General features: G+C 41.9%; 1 long non-coding RNA gene across 1 annotated transcript; it reads left to right on the forward strand.

Annotated features, from left to right (window-relative positions):
* The first annotated feature begins 2500 nt into the window (after positions 1-2500).
* Positions 2501-4886, forward strand: LOC138950842 (uncharacterized). The gene is made up of 3 exons (XR_011450826.1): positions 2501-2775; positions 3307-3482; positions 4248-4886. It is a non-coding gene; the product is annotated as an uncharacterized lncRNA (long non-coding RNA).
* The last annotated feature ends 7614 nt before the right edge of the window (positions 4887-12500 follow it).

Here is a 12500-nt window from a genome sequence, read left to right on the forward strand (position 1 = left end):
AAAAAGTTTTTGGGTCGGCGCCAAATCGATAGGGTCGGTCGGGTTACCCTAAACAGACAATTTTTTTTTTTGGCCTAATACGAAAAGGCGGCGTGTTTTCCTTTCATAAATTTCCTTTGGAAGGCGCACGCAGAAAGAACAACAGGCTGACGAAAACTGACCTGTGACATATGGGGGCTTCGTCCGGGATATTATAACTCGTAATTTCAATTTGGCTTCCCCAAACAAATTTTCTTCAAACAAATTCCCTATTCGTTTTTCGTTTGTGTGTTCGTCCGTTCATGTTCATCATCGTATAAATCAACTTTTGTGTTTATTCATGTTTATACTAGTTAGTTCATCATTTAACGATAACAGAGTCTGACGTGTGTGCTTCAGCACACGGGAATAATCCAAATGAAGAGTGACGCAAGGCTTTGACGTCACTATAATAATTTACGTAAAGCACTAATGTTATAGTAGTTTAGTTCCCCCTATTTGGCTGTGCTAAACAAAAAGCTATAACAGAAGACAGTGGACTAACACCCTGTCAGGCCATCCTGTGTCCCTTAGTCGACAAAATTATAATATTGTTGGTCGCCGTGGGAGGTTGGTGGGCGAATTGGGTTATATACGAGGGATAGCACTCATCTTCGTCCAGAAGGACCGTGGAAGTGAAGTTGATTCTGCAGACAGTCACACTTCACAACGCCAAAAGTAAGGGTCAGGAAATTTAGATTATTGTCTATACAGCAGTAGATAATTGAAGAATCTTATTTCGACTTACTGTGCGATAGAATCGAGTTGATATTAATATAGGCGAAAGGTCCACGTTGATGGAGCGCCGATGAGATATTAAAATGAAGTTCACTCGATAGAACGGTATATTGTTTGACATATACCAGAAGAACCATAAATTCTAGTGTTAGGTATCCGTGGTTATAAAAGGATATTAGAATGGTTCAGAGAAATCGTGTCATTGGGACACGTAACGTTTACTGAGGTAACGTTGAACGTTCATGAATTCAAGTAGCAAAGTGAGCTTCACTAAAGTAACACTTCATTCTATAGTGGGGAAGTTTTCTCTCTCTAGTAAATAGTGTGTGAAAAGCAGTTTAGTCAAATCGGTTTTTCAACCGAGCATCACGTATTTGCAGTTTGATTCAGTGAATATCTGTGTGTGAGTTAACGTAAAGGATATGCAAACATCCAAACACCCGAGTACTAGGGCGCATATAGCAAAAATGAACGCTGACCCGCAGAACCAGAATACGGCTGAGGCCGTAGTTTCAGATGTTGAAGGTGGTGACACAAACACCCAAGGAGAATCGAGCGATAATGATTCTCAGACGTTAGGCGCGCGTGTAACGACTTATGTATCCGCTGCGAGTAATGAACGTGCAGGTCCGATCCACCCTGTAAAATCCGGATTGGAGTGGACTCGCGAACTTTTGGCGATAGGACGAGAGTTAGGACTCGAAGGCAAAGACTTGCGTGAGTTTGTAGCTGAAGAACGCGCACGAGAGGAACGAGAAGCTCACGAACGCGAACGTGAACGTGAAGCTCGCGCACGAGAGGAACGTGAACGTGAACGTGAAGCCGGTGAACGAGAAGCCGATCGCGCGTTTCAGCTAGAACAGTTGAGGATACAAACGGAAGCACGCCGAGACAACGCCAACAATAACGCGTCGAGGCGTCGTGGGGATGACGACTTTATCCCCAAAATCCCTTTTCTTGATGACAAAGACGACATCGAGAGTTGGTTTGCACAATTTGAACATTATGCAACCGACTGTCATCTCGATGACGAACGCAAAGCTACGAGAATGGTGTATTTCCTGAAAGGAAAGGCGAGAACCATTTATGCAAAACTCAGTTTCGAAGACGCGCGCAACTACAACACTTTGAAGAATGCGTTGTACGATGGATTTCAACTGACAGCAGATCAATATCGGAAGAAATTCCGTCAGCTGAAGCGAAACCCATCTGACACGTACAAAGAACATGTCACCAAACTTGAGCGCATCCTCGATAAATGGATCGAGTTAGCCAAGTGCGATGAACATGTGGCAGATCTGAAGGATCTAGTTCTCAGAGAACAATTAGAGAACACCTTCCCTGCCGAAGTGATGTTGCACGTACTTGATCAGAAACCGAAGTCTGCGAAAGAAATGGGCGAAATAGACCTTTTTCGTATAACCTTTGCCCCCAGCGTTTCGACCAATCAGATTTTAGGGCACGGCAGCCTCTCTCTGATAACCGGAAATAAGGGGCAATGGGTGCCTGGCCTGAAATACCTCTTTCACTGTCGGTGCTCGAAGTACTATTGCCAGATGATTACTTTGAGAAATTCTGCAAGAAAACGGATTATCTTGTTCAAAATCATGAACTAAAAGTCAAGGACATGCATGAAGGTATGGTTTGAAACGGCTATTGGTGGTATATGGACGAAAGACTTGGCGAACTTCCCCTGCATAAGCGAAGCAGAGGTGATCGACCACAGATCTACAGTACAGATCTCTGGATCAAATTTCTTATTGATACTACTGCGTCGACGTTCGACAAGTTATACGACGCATCCAGCGCAAAGAATGCAAAACCTTGGGGTAAACGATAGACATACTGTGTGCATAAAATGTCTTTCTGCATGGCACAACAGCTAGTAAGCAACTGTGGTGATCAGACTCAGAGCGAGTGTGCTGACGTCAATGAAGCAGACTCGCAACGAAGTGTATGCTGTTGTGGGGGGACGCTGACCGGACAGGCACTTGGAGCCTACTGCGAGTGTATTGCTGGGTAAGTGTTGTTGGCCTTGTATGTTTTGTGGGATTAACTTGATGGCTGCGTTACTTGGTATCTTACACAATCAGTTTTCATACTCAGTCATATAATGCATGGTACACAAAGTGACAAACACACACAGAGATTCATAATTCTCTACTAAAAATGTCTGCATGCAAAAGCTTTCATTTTTGACAAAGTTATGAGCAGCATGTTAATGTAATTTCAATCAGTATCTCCAGGAGACCATGCCATGTTGGCTAGGCATGTTCAATAGAATCATGTACCAGGTACCTGAGTGCGGAGTTTTATTTAATGTGTACGTACACATGTGTTTGTGAATCCTCTTGTCAATGAAGGTTATCACTGCAGTAAGATCAAATTCCATTCTGAGCCGGTATATATTTTATATAGATATCAACAGCATGCGCGTACAAGCTCTCTGTAGGAATTCCTAGGAAAGATAAAGTTAATTGTTATTAACAGGCTAAGGAAAATCAAGATGACACAAACGGAATTTGAATGTGTGTTGTTGTTTTTACCCAGAAAGGACAGTCTTGCAACCATGTGGCCGCCACCCTTTTTGCTGCTTCACACTACATGGCTGAAGGAATCGACACTGTGCCAGCAGACAAAACTTGTACACACTACAAATGTATGTGGAAGGGCCATGCTGCCATGAAAACTGCACCAGCTGCTCTCGATGACATACAAATTGTTAAGTAAGTGTGTATAATAATTAATATTAAGGAAATTAGGGTTGCATTACCTAGAGGTTTACATCAGAGTGTGATCTATTTTTTTCAGAACATAAGTCTCAAAGTTAAAATATAGAGCTTGTTAACTACAACAGCTACAAGACTGGGGAAAGAGAAACAGTGATATTTATAAAGTGCATTATCAACAAACTATGCATTTTACATTTAGTCAAGAGACCAGGGCGGTGGTGTATGTTTGTGTGTAGAGCAATTTCTGGAAAACTACAACATTATGTTTAGGTTAAAAACAAACCAGCCTTGAAACAGTGAAAGTGGCAAGTATTTTACTCGCCATAGTTAGTAGAAGCATGCAACTGGTGAGTAGAAGTGTTCATCTACTCGCCAAATGCGAGTGAAGATGCTGAATCAAATTGTTGGTTTGGTTCGTAAAATTTGCTCTCTGGCTGGTACATTTTCAGAATCACTAGCCAGAGGCTAGTGCATAATGTTTTGACTTTCAGGGCTACAAGCTTAGAAAGTTAAACAGATTTGTTTTAAACACAGGGAAGCGTGATTTCCTGTGGGACAGTTTTGCTACTGCGCTATGCTGGGTTGCCATTTACCTTATTCGACGTGGATGCTGGTTTTCAGCTAAGCATTGTCCTTGTGAAATGTACTGCGTTCAGTATCGTTATACATGTTTGACAGACTGGCGCAACTTGTTTTAGCATTTGTACCCAGCATAAGATTTGCTTTAGTGTCAAGTAAAAAAAATTATTTCATTTTCAGGTATGCTTCAAGACAAGACAAGTTTCCCCGGACGACTCTTCAAGGCCTCAATTTTGACCAAGAAGTCCGGATGCAAGGAAGCGCGACTAAGAGATCTTCAACAACCGGTACCAACCGTTTGAAGGCTGCATATAGTTATGATATACTGAACTAGGGTTTTCAAGGTGTGATATTTTTTTCCAATACCAGTTAATTAAGTTGGTAGCAACAGTTAACTGTTCTGTCAAGTGAAAAATGTATGTAGTTTCAATATGGACAGGTAAAATCAGTACTTTGTTTACAGCGAGGGAGGGTACGTAGTGCTGTCACCTCTGTGTGTGAGTTCCGGTTTAATATTTTAAATGCCTGCAGTTAAGACAGAAGATTGTGGAAGCTGATAAGAACTTGTGTCAGAGGATAGTAAGAAGTGTTTCGGCTTCGTACGGACTATACCATCATCCATGACTTGTGTGTATTATTCGGAGAGCCGAGGACATGTGTTGTGAACAGCGATTCTCAGTGATGAAAGTGTAGTGTGTGTAATGCCGGACTGTATTCTTCTTCAACTTCGGAATGGCAAGGAGGTATTTTGTGAGATGTTTTATGATTTGATATCCATGTACTGATGATTTCATTCAATAGCGAAATGTTTGAAATGTTCATTCGTTTTGTGCCATGTTTGTTGTTCAAGAGCGTGTTGTCACCATCCCTTATGAATATGGACGTGTGTGAATGTTGGTGCAGACATGAGCGTTTGAGCGAGTGAATTTAGAAGCCCTGTGCATGAAAGTCATTACCGGACAACCAAATCAGCAAACATAGAAATTCCTTGTCATACACATCGATCTGATCAAGGTAATAATGTTAGCACTTTTTTTCCAATTTATTTCACAGTTATTTGTTATTTTTTGGAGGAAATTATAATGCAATTCACCGATTTTAAAAAACATGATTCCAATTGTCTCCCTTGAACAAATTTGTTTGTACAAAATTTGTTACTTACTTTTTTTTTTCAAGGCTATATCAAGGAAAATTCTTTTTGAACTGATTGTGGGACCGTGCACAAGCTGACAGACTTGAACTCAAAAGTTGCAGAAGATTCTTGGCTGCGACTTTTGAGTTCAAGCCGATCAGTTTGTGCACAGTCCCAAGATTTGTCTATATTTATTTATCACTTAAAATAAAATACAGTTTTTCTTTTAATGAAACTGTAGATATGTCAGACTGTTTTGAATAATTTTGGGGGGTAATTTTCTTTAAGAAATAACTCAAGTGAATGCACAAATTGTGTACTAAAGTGTCGGTACAAGGGAGACAATTTGAAGCCATTTTAAAAAACAAAGCAGTATATTGCATAATAATATCCTTCAATTATAACAAGAAATAAGGAATAAACGTCTCTTGACATGTTGTCTACCTAATTATCTTGATCGCATTTATTAAAGTGGGAATCGTTATGTTCGTAAGCTCACATACAATCATTGATGAAACAAACTCAGACCAGACCAGAGATTTGATTGATAATGGGCCCTTTATTCTATACAGTACCAGAGTAAATTATATAAACCCTTACATGACAAAATAAGCTTCTTGCTCTTTGGAGTGATGTGGCCTTTGGCAGTTCATCAACCCAGTAATGTAGACCTGCCTTTTTTTACGAAGTAGGTACATGCATACCGAAAGATCACCATATGTGTGAAACCATACTGCAGTGTCATTTTTCAGTAGAGAATCAACAGAAAAAGAGCGTATGTTCTCCTTCACCTTCATGTTGTCTTTCTTCAAGCCAGAAACATCTTCAGTCAGACGATTAATCACAGAGGCCTGTTATGTATTGTCATCTGCAGCTCTGCCAACTTGAGGTAGTCTGTGTTCCAATAACAATACCCTCACATGTAGTCGTGTCCCTCTTTGCAAAGGCATGATCTGGCCCTGGTCTCTCACTAGATGCAGAGGGCAAAGGAATGGCTGCTTCTGTAAATACAAAATCAAATGTATACATTAGCAATATAATCAGCATCAATGATCTTGTTATCAGATTACACATGCATCACACCCACAGCATTTAAGCATGAAAATACCTGAGGGAAATAACTCCTGAAATTGAAAAAAACTTAGGGGTGCGGGAGATGCTCCCCGGAAATTATTTTGGAGTGTTCCATGCAAAATCAAAATTGTAGAAATCTAGTGCTATTTTTGTTGTTGCATCAATTCAATGATACATTTCTGGGAATAAAAAAAATGATTCAGCATGAGCTTTATCGATGTCTTGAAAACTGCATCACTATCTGTATCAAGTAACCTCCTTAATCTTCTCGATTCAAGAGTCTGTTGATTCAGAGATACTGTAGCAACAGATCTCTGGTTGATTGCATGCACGCGGCTTGTCGACAGATCTTGTTTGTTTTCTAAAATCTTGCAATTGTTTCGTGACCCTTCCTATGCATCCGTTTTGGGCTGCCGATTCATTTTAAATTTCTTATACACTGATGTAGGAAGACAATTTGAAGTCAGCAGATCATAAATTGATAAAAAAAACAAAGCTTACTTGGCTCTGAGTCTCTTCCAGATCCGATGATATTTTCAGCGTTGACACTGGGGGGTGGAAGCAAAACCGCTTGCTTGTCGTCGGTCTTCACTGAGCGGACAAAGTCACGTCTCCGACCAGTACCTTGTCCTTCTGCTAGAGTCACTTGTTCTTGATGTTCTCTCAAATCCAAGATTAAGGGTGGGTACGAAGTCAAAGGAGTTGGCATCGTTGATAGCCGTGCCATTGCCAGACACGAAGTGACGCGAGCAGACTTTTCAATGGCACAGATCTCTGGGCACGACAAACCCCTGTCGTCGGATTGCTTGCACCCATCGCGTCCTTCGCTGTTGCGCCTTCGCAATTGCACCCATCGGAAAGCCATACAATGACAAATTCTGTCCACCGTATTTCTCTGTCTTCATTGATTCCACTGTTGCACTTGCAGTTGTAAACACAACAGTTTGTCTCGTCGTCTCCGCACTTTACTTTGCACCAAGCCTCGTTGTCGATTTTTCCTTTTGCCCCTTAGTTCCGGTAGATCTGACAATAAACTTCACAGCGCATGCGCCAAAATTTAAGTGAAAAAGGTCTATTGCCACGGAGTACGAACAATCACGTTCGAACATCAGGCCACGGCAATCTCACCAAAACCATTCTAGCGGCAGCGCGTTTTCGAACACGAAAAGTTCGAATGTCGTCAGAAGTGACGCGAAAGAGAAATCGTCACAGAAAGAACATAAATACGTGAGCGATGATGAAAAGCAAAGACTGAAAGCCACAGGCTGTTGTTTTTTTTGCAAGGGCAAAGGGCACCTGTCGCGATTTTGTCCCAATAAGGGAGAAGGCGCTCACGCAGTTCATGTTCGAAATGAATTTGATGAACAAGAAATCCCCGTACATCTTGACAAGCTGTGCAAGTCGTGCGAAAAGAAGGATTTCAAAGAGGAAGTGTTCATCAAGTTAGACGGCCGAATCGTAAAAGCATTACGCGATTCCGGGTGCTCAGGTATTATGGTCAGTGCCGACTTTATACCTGAAGAAAGGTACTTGGCAAAGAAAAAAGAAACTACTCTCGCAGAGAAGAAAACACGGAAATTGTGTCCCACGGCTGTGGCCCACATTGACTGTCCGTATTTTGATGCCAAAACCGAAGTGGTCATACTCGAAGATCCCATTTATCCTGTCCTCATAGGTAAATGGTATGGTGTAGGCCAGAACAAGAGGAAGACCCCTTTGTTTCCAGTACGTGACCCGAGTTGGTATCAAGGTGAGACCAACGCGGCGGTCAGTACACGTAAGCAAGAGAAGGAGGAAAAAGAGCAGAATGAGAAACCTGTGCCGGGAACTAGGCATGATGACAGAAATACACACAAGATGTATTCCCCCCAAGATCTCAAGAAGGCTCAGAATGATGATGAAACACTGGCAAAAGTACGCCAGATGGCTGTTTCAGGAGAATCATTCCACGGTGTGAGGTATGTCTACAAGAAAGAAATCTTGTACAGGACAACCCTCGACAAAACCGGGAGTGAATCTAGTAAAGTCGTTGTTCCCAAAGAAATGAGAACCAAAGTTCTTTCTTTTGGGCACGACCACCCGATGGCAGGTCATCTCGGGCAAAAGAAAACCACTGATAGAATCCGGTGCGAGTTCTGGTGGCCAGGTTTTGTCGGAGACATAAAACGTTACTGTCTCTCGTGTGACACATGCCAAAGAACAGCGCCGAAAGGCAGAACCAAGAAAGCACCGTTGGGACAGATGCCTACCATCAATCCCGTGTTCAAGAGGGTCGCTGTTGACATCATTGGTCCAATAAAGCCAATGTCGGAAAGCAAAAAACAATACATTCTGACTATGGTGGACTACGCCACAAGATATCCTGAAGCTGTTGCGCTGAAGGATATTCGTGCTGACACAGTGGCGGAAGCACTATTTGAGATGTGGACGAGACTGGGAATTCCAGACGAAGTGATCACCGATCAAGGAACCCAGTTCACGTCCAATCTCATGAAGGAAGTGAACCAGTTTCTGAGCATCAAGCACAAAATGACCACCCCTTTCCATCCTCAAGCCAATGGATTAGTGGAGCGATTTAATGGAACGCTCAAAAGCATGCTCAGGAAGTTGGCAATAGAACAGCCAGTGTTGTGGGATACATTCATCCCAGCACTGCTTTTTGCTTACCGCGAAGCACCTCAAGACAGTCTTGGTTTCTCACCCTTTGAAATGCTGTATGGCAAGACCATCAGAGGTCCCATGCAGGTTCTGCGACGTGCATGGACTGATGAATCGGTCGAAGGTGAACAGAAGACAACGGCAGAATACGTTGTCGACCTCAGAAACAGGATTGAAGAAACGTGTGAGATTGCCAAAGAAAACCTAGCTAAGTCATCACGGAAGCAAGCCCGGTATTTCAACCGGAAGACTGCGCTCAGGTCGATCGAAGTCGGCAAGAAAGTGCTACTTCTGCTTCCCGTGAAACACAACAAACTAGAGTTGACTTGGCGCGGCCCATACGTAGTGACTGAGAAAGTCAACCAGTTTGACTACAGAGTCAAAGTCGGGACGAAACAAAAGGTGTTCCACATCAACCTGATGAAAGAATATCAGGAACGTGACATCGTCACGCGTGATGTTGCTGTCGTTACACCTGAAGAAGAAGAAGAAGAAGAAGAACACATCGCCGTAGTCATCGAGGAAGATGATACGATGAACGATGATATCTTCCAAATAGACACTCAGAAGATGATTCCTCTGCTGGAAACTACTCGTACAGAAGATGTCACAAGCGTGAACTTCTGTAAAGAATTGAGTAGAGAAAGAACAAAAGAGGCGAAAGCGATCTGTAGTGCATTCTCCAAGAATCTGACTGATGTACCGATTACTACCAACTTGGAGAAGTGCAGAATCGAACTTACAGAGAAGAAACCTGTGTTTGTTCGACCGAGACCCATACTTCAGGCGATGGTGAAAACGCTTGTAGACGAGATCGACGAGATGTTGAAGCTCGGGGTCATTGAACCAGCAAACTCACCGTACAGTGCTCCAATCGTTTTTGTGAAGAAGAAAGGAGGTAAGAAATACCGGGTTGTGACAACCATGGAGCAAATTATTTAAGTCGCGCTTCATATAGTGACTAAATTTGGGAAATTCATTATTATGAGGCGCGAACTTGTCAAGAATAGAATAGGCAACCGAGACTACTCGCGCATTACACGACGTATCCAAGTGACGTATTCATGTGACGTATCCAAGTGTACTGACGTAAACTAAAATCGTTTCACGAGAGGGTCGTTTTCCGCAAGTCCACGGAACGAAGAACGCTTGGAAGAAAAGCCGTTCCCCTGTCTTTGAAGGTAAGTGACTGTGATTATTACATCGACAATCGTTCCACGGGATCTGGGCGGAGATGAGTGTATCGTGTCAGTCATGTACATTGTGTTGTTGTCAAGTTGTGTACGTTTGAATGTGCGCTGTTGCCAAAGTCCCATTTTCCAAAACACAGAAATAGAATGAGAACGATAATAAAATAAGAACAAACCAAGTCTTTTAGACAGGCTGTGTAGGTAACACATATGGCCCTTTGGTCTGTTTCAGGAACCCACGGTCCAATGATTCATTCATCTTCCTCTTCCTTATGTTGCCGTATTTGTGGAGAGAGATGTAACCAGACTACTACTGCTATTAACTTGATGATGGTGTCTTGAGAAGAAGAGTGACGACCCAGACCAGGAGCGCGGTTTTTTCAAGACCAACCAAGTGCTACACGTCATTCTGAGTACCTTTTCAATGACATCGAGCTAAGTCAAAACTTCATAAACATTATGTGTATTCCTTTTTGTTTTGACGTCCTCCAAGGGAAAATTCTGAAGAACGTTTGCGACGGCTGAGGCACGTTAGATTACCATGACGGAATTGATATCCAGCAGCAATAGACAGTTGATCAGAGTGTGCTGTGATTCAAGTAACATGATTTAGCTTGAACAGTGTGTGATGCATTTAGTACGATACTGATATTTAGCAGAAATAGACTAACCTGATCAATGTGTGCTGCATTTCAAGAATTTTATAACACTATCCATGTATTAAATTATGTAAACCTGTGTTGATCTTTCTCCGCTACTTCGAGAGCATGGGAAAGAGTGAAGTAGAAAAAAATAAAGTCAAGGTAGTACCTGTTTCTTTAGCTAATACGAAAAGGCGGCGTGTTTTCCTTTCATAAATTTCCTTTGGAAGGCGCACGCAGAAAGAACAACAGGCTGACGAAAACTGACCTGTGACAGAGAGAGAGAAAGAGAGAGGTTACAACGACCAAGCAGTTATTAGGATTGAGAGGGGAACTCCCCAACGTACCCGCGAATCTGAATAGCCCCACTTTTCCTTCAGCGCGGGTAAAAATAATGTTTACCTAAGATACTTTGCTTACGTGCGCAAGATCACGTACCCCACCAATGACAAGGGCAGGTCAGGCTTTAAAAATACACCGCCCTTTCTCTTCAAGACAATTCAATTCTATTTAAAGAATTCAATTTTATCTGAAATGCAACAAACAGAAAATTTTCTTTTGGCTCGTGTACGAAAAAACATCACATAAAAACACACTCCAAAGAAAAAAAACAAACAAAAAAAAACCCCACTCTCAGAACATAATTATAGACACATAAAAGTACACATCAACACACACATAACCCAAACCACACATATATCCATCCATACCCACATCCTCATGCTTTCCAAAATCATCATCCCGCTGCTGTTTCTCTGCAGACTGGGCTTTTGGTGATTTTTTGTGCGTGAGCTGAATTAATTTTGTTTGTTGGCACTGGTTTCAGTTCCATTATTTATTTTAATTAAACAAAAATCCCCACAGACTGTGCATAGAACGATGCCAGGTAGCAGCTGCATGTTGGTGTGTGTTGAAGGTGAAGGATATACTCTTAAAGGTGGTCGTCTACATTTTTGCTTTTTTTACATTTAGTCAAGTTTTGACTAAATGTTTTAACATAGAGGGGGGAATCGAGACGAGGGTCGTGGTGTATGTGTGTGTGTGTGTGTGTGTGTGTGTGTGTGTGTGTGTGTGTTTGTCTGTCTGTCTGTCTGTCTGTCTGTCTGTGTGTGTGTGTGTGTAGAGTGATTCAGACTAAACTACTGGACCGATCTTTATGAAATTTGACCTGAGAGTTCCTGGGTATGATATCCCCGGACGTTTTTATATTTAGTCAAGTTTTGACTAAATATTTTAACATCGAGGGGGAATCGAAACGAGGGTCGTGGTGTATGTGCGTGCGTGTGTGCGTGTGTGCGTGTGTGCGTGCGTGTGTGTGTGTGTGTGTGTAGAGCGATTCAGACTAAACTACTGGACCGATCTTTATGAAATTTGACATGAGAGTTCCTGGGTATGAAATCCCCGAACGTTTTTTTCATTTTTTTGATAAATGTCTTTGATGACGTCATATCCGGCTTTTCGTGAAAGTTGAGGCGGCACTGTCACGCCCTCATTTTTCAACCAAATTGGTTCAAATTTTGGTCAAGTAATCTTCGACGAAGCCCGGGGTTCGGTATTGCATTTCAGCTTGGTGGCTTAAAAATTAATTGATGACTTTGGTCATTAAAAATCTGAAAATTGTAAAAAAAAATAAAAATTTATAAAACGATCCAAATTTACGTTTATCTTATTCTCCATCATTTGCTGATTCCAAAAACATATAAATATGTTATATTCGGATTAAAAACAAGCTCTGAAA

Source organism: Littorina saxatilis, linkage group LG16 (genome assembly GCF_037325665.1).
Source record: "Littorina saxatilis isolate snail1 linkage group LG16, US_GU_Lsax_2.0, whole genome shotgun sequence".
In the NCBI taxonomy this organism is placed as follows: Eukaryota; Metazoa; Mollusca; class Gastropoda; order Littorinimorpha; family Littorinidae; genus Littorina; species Littorina saxatilis.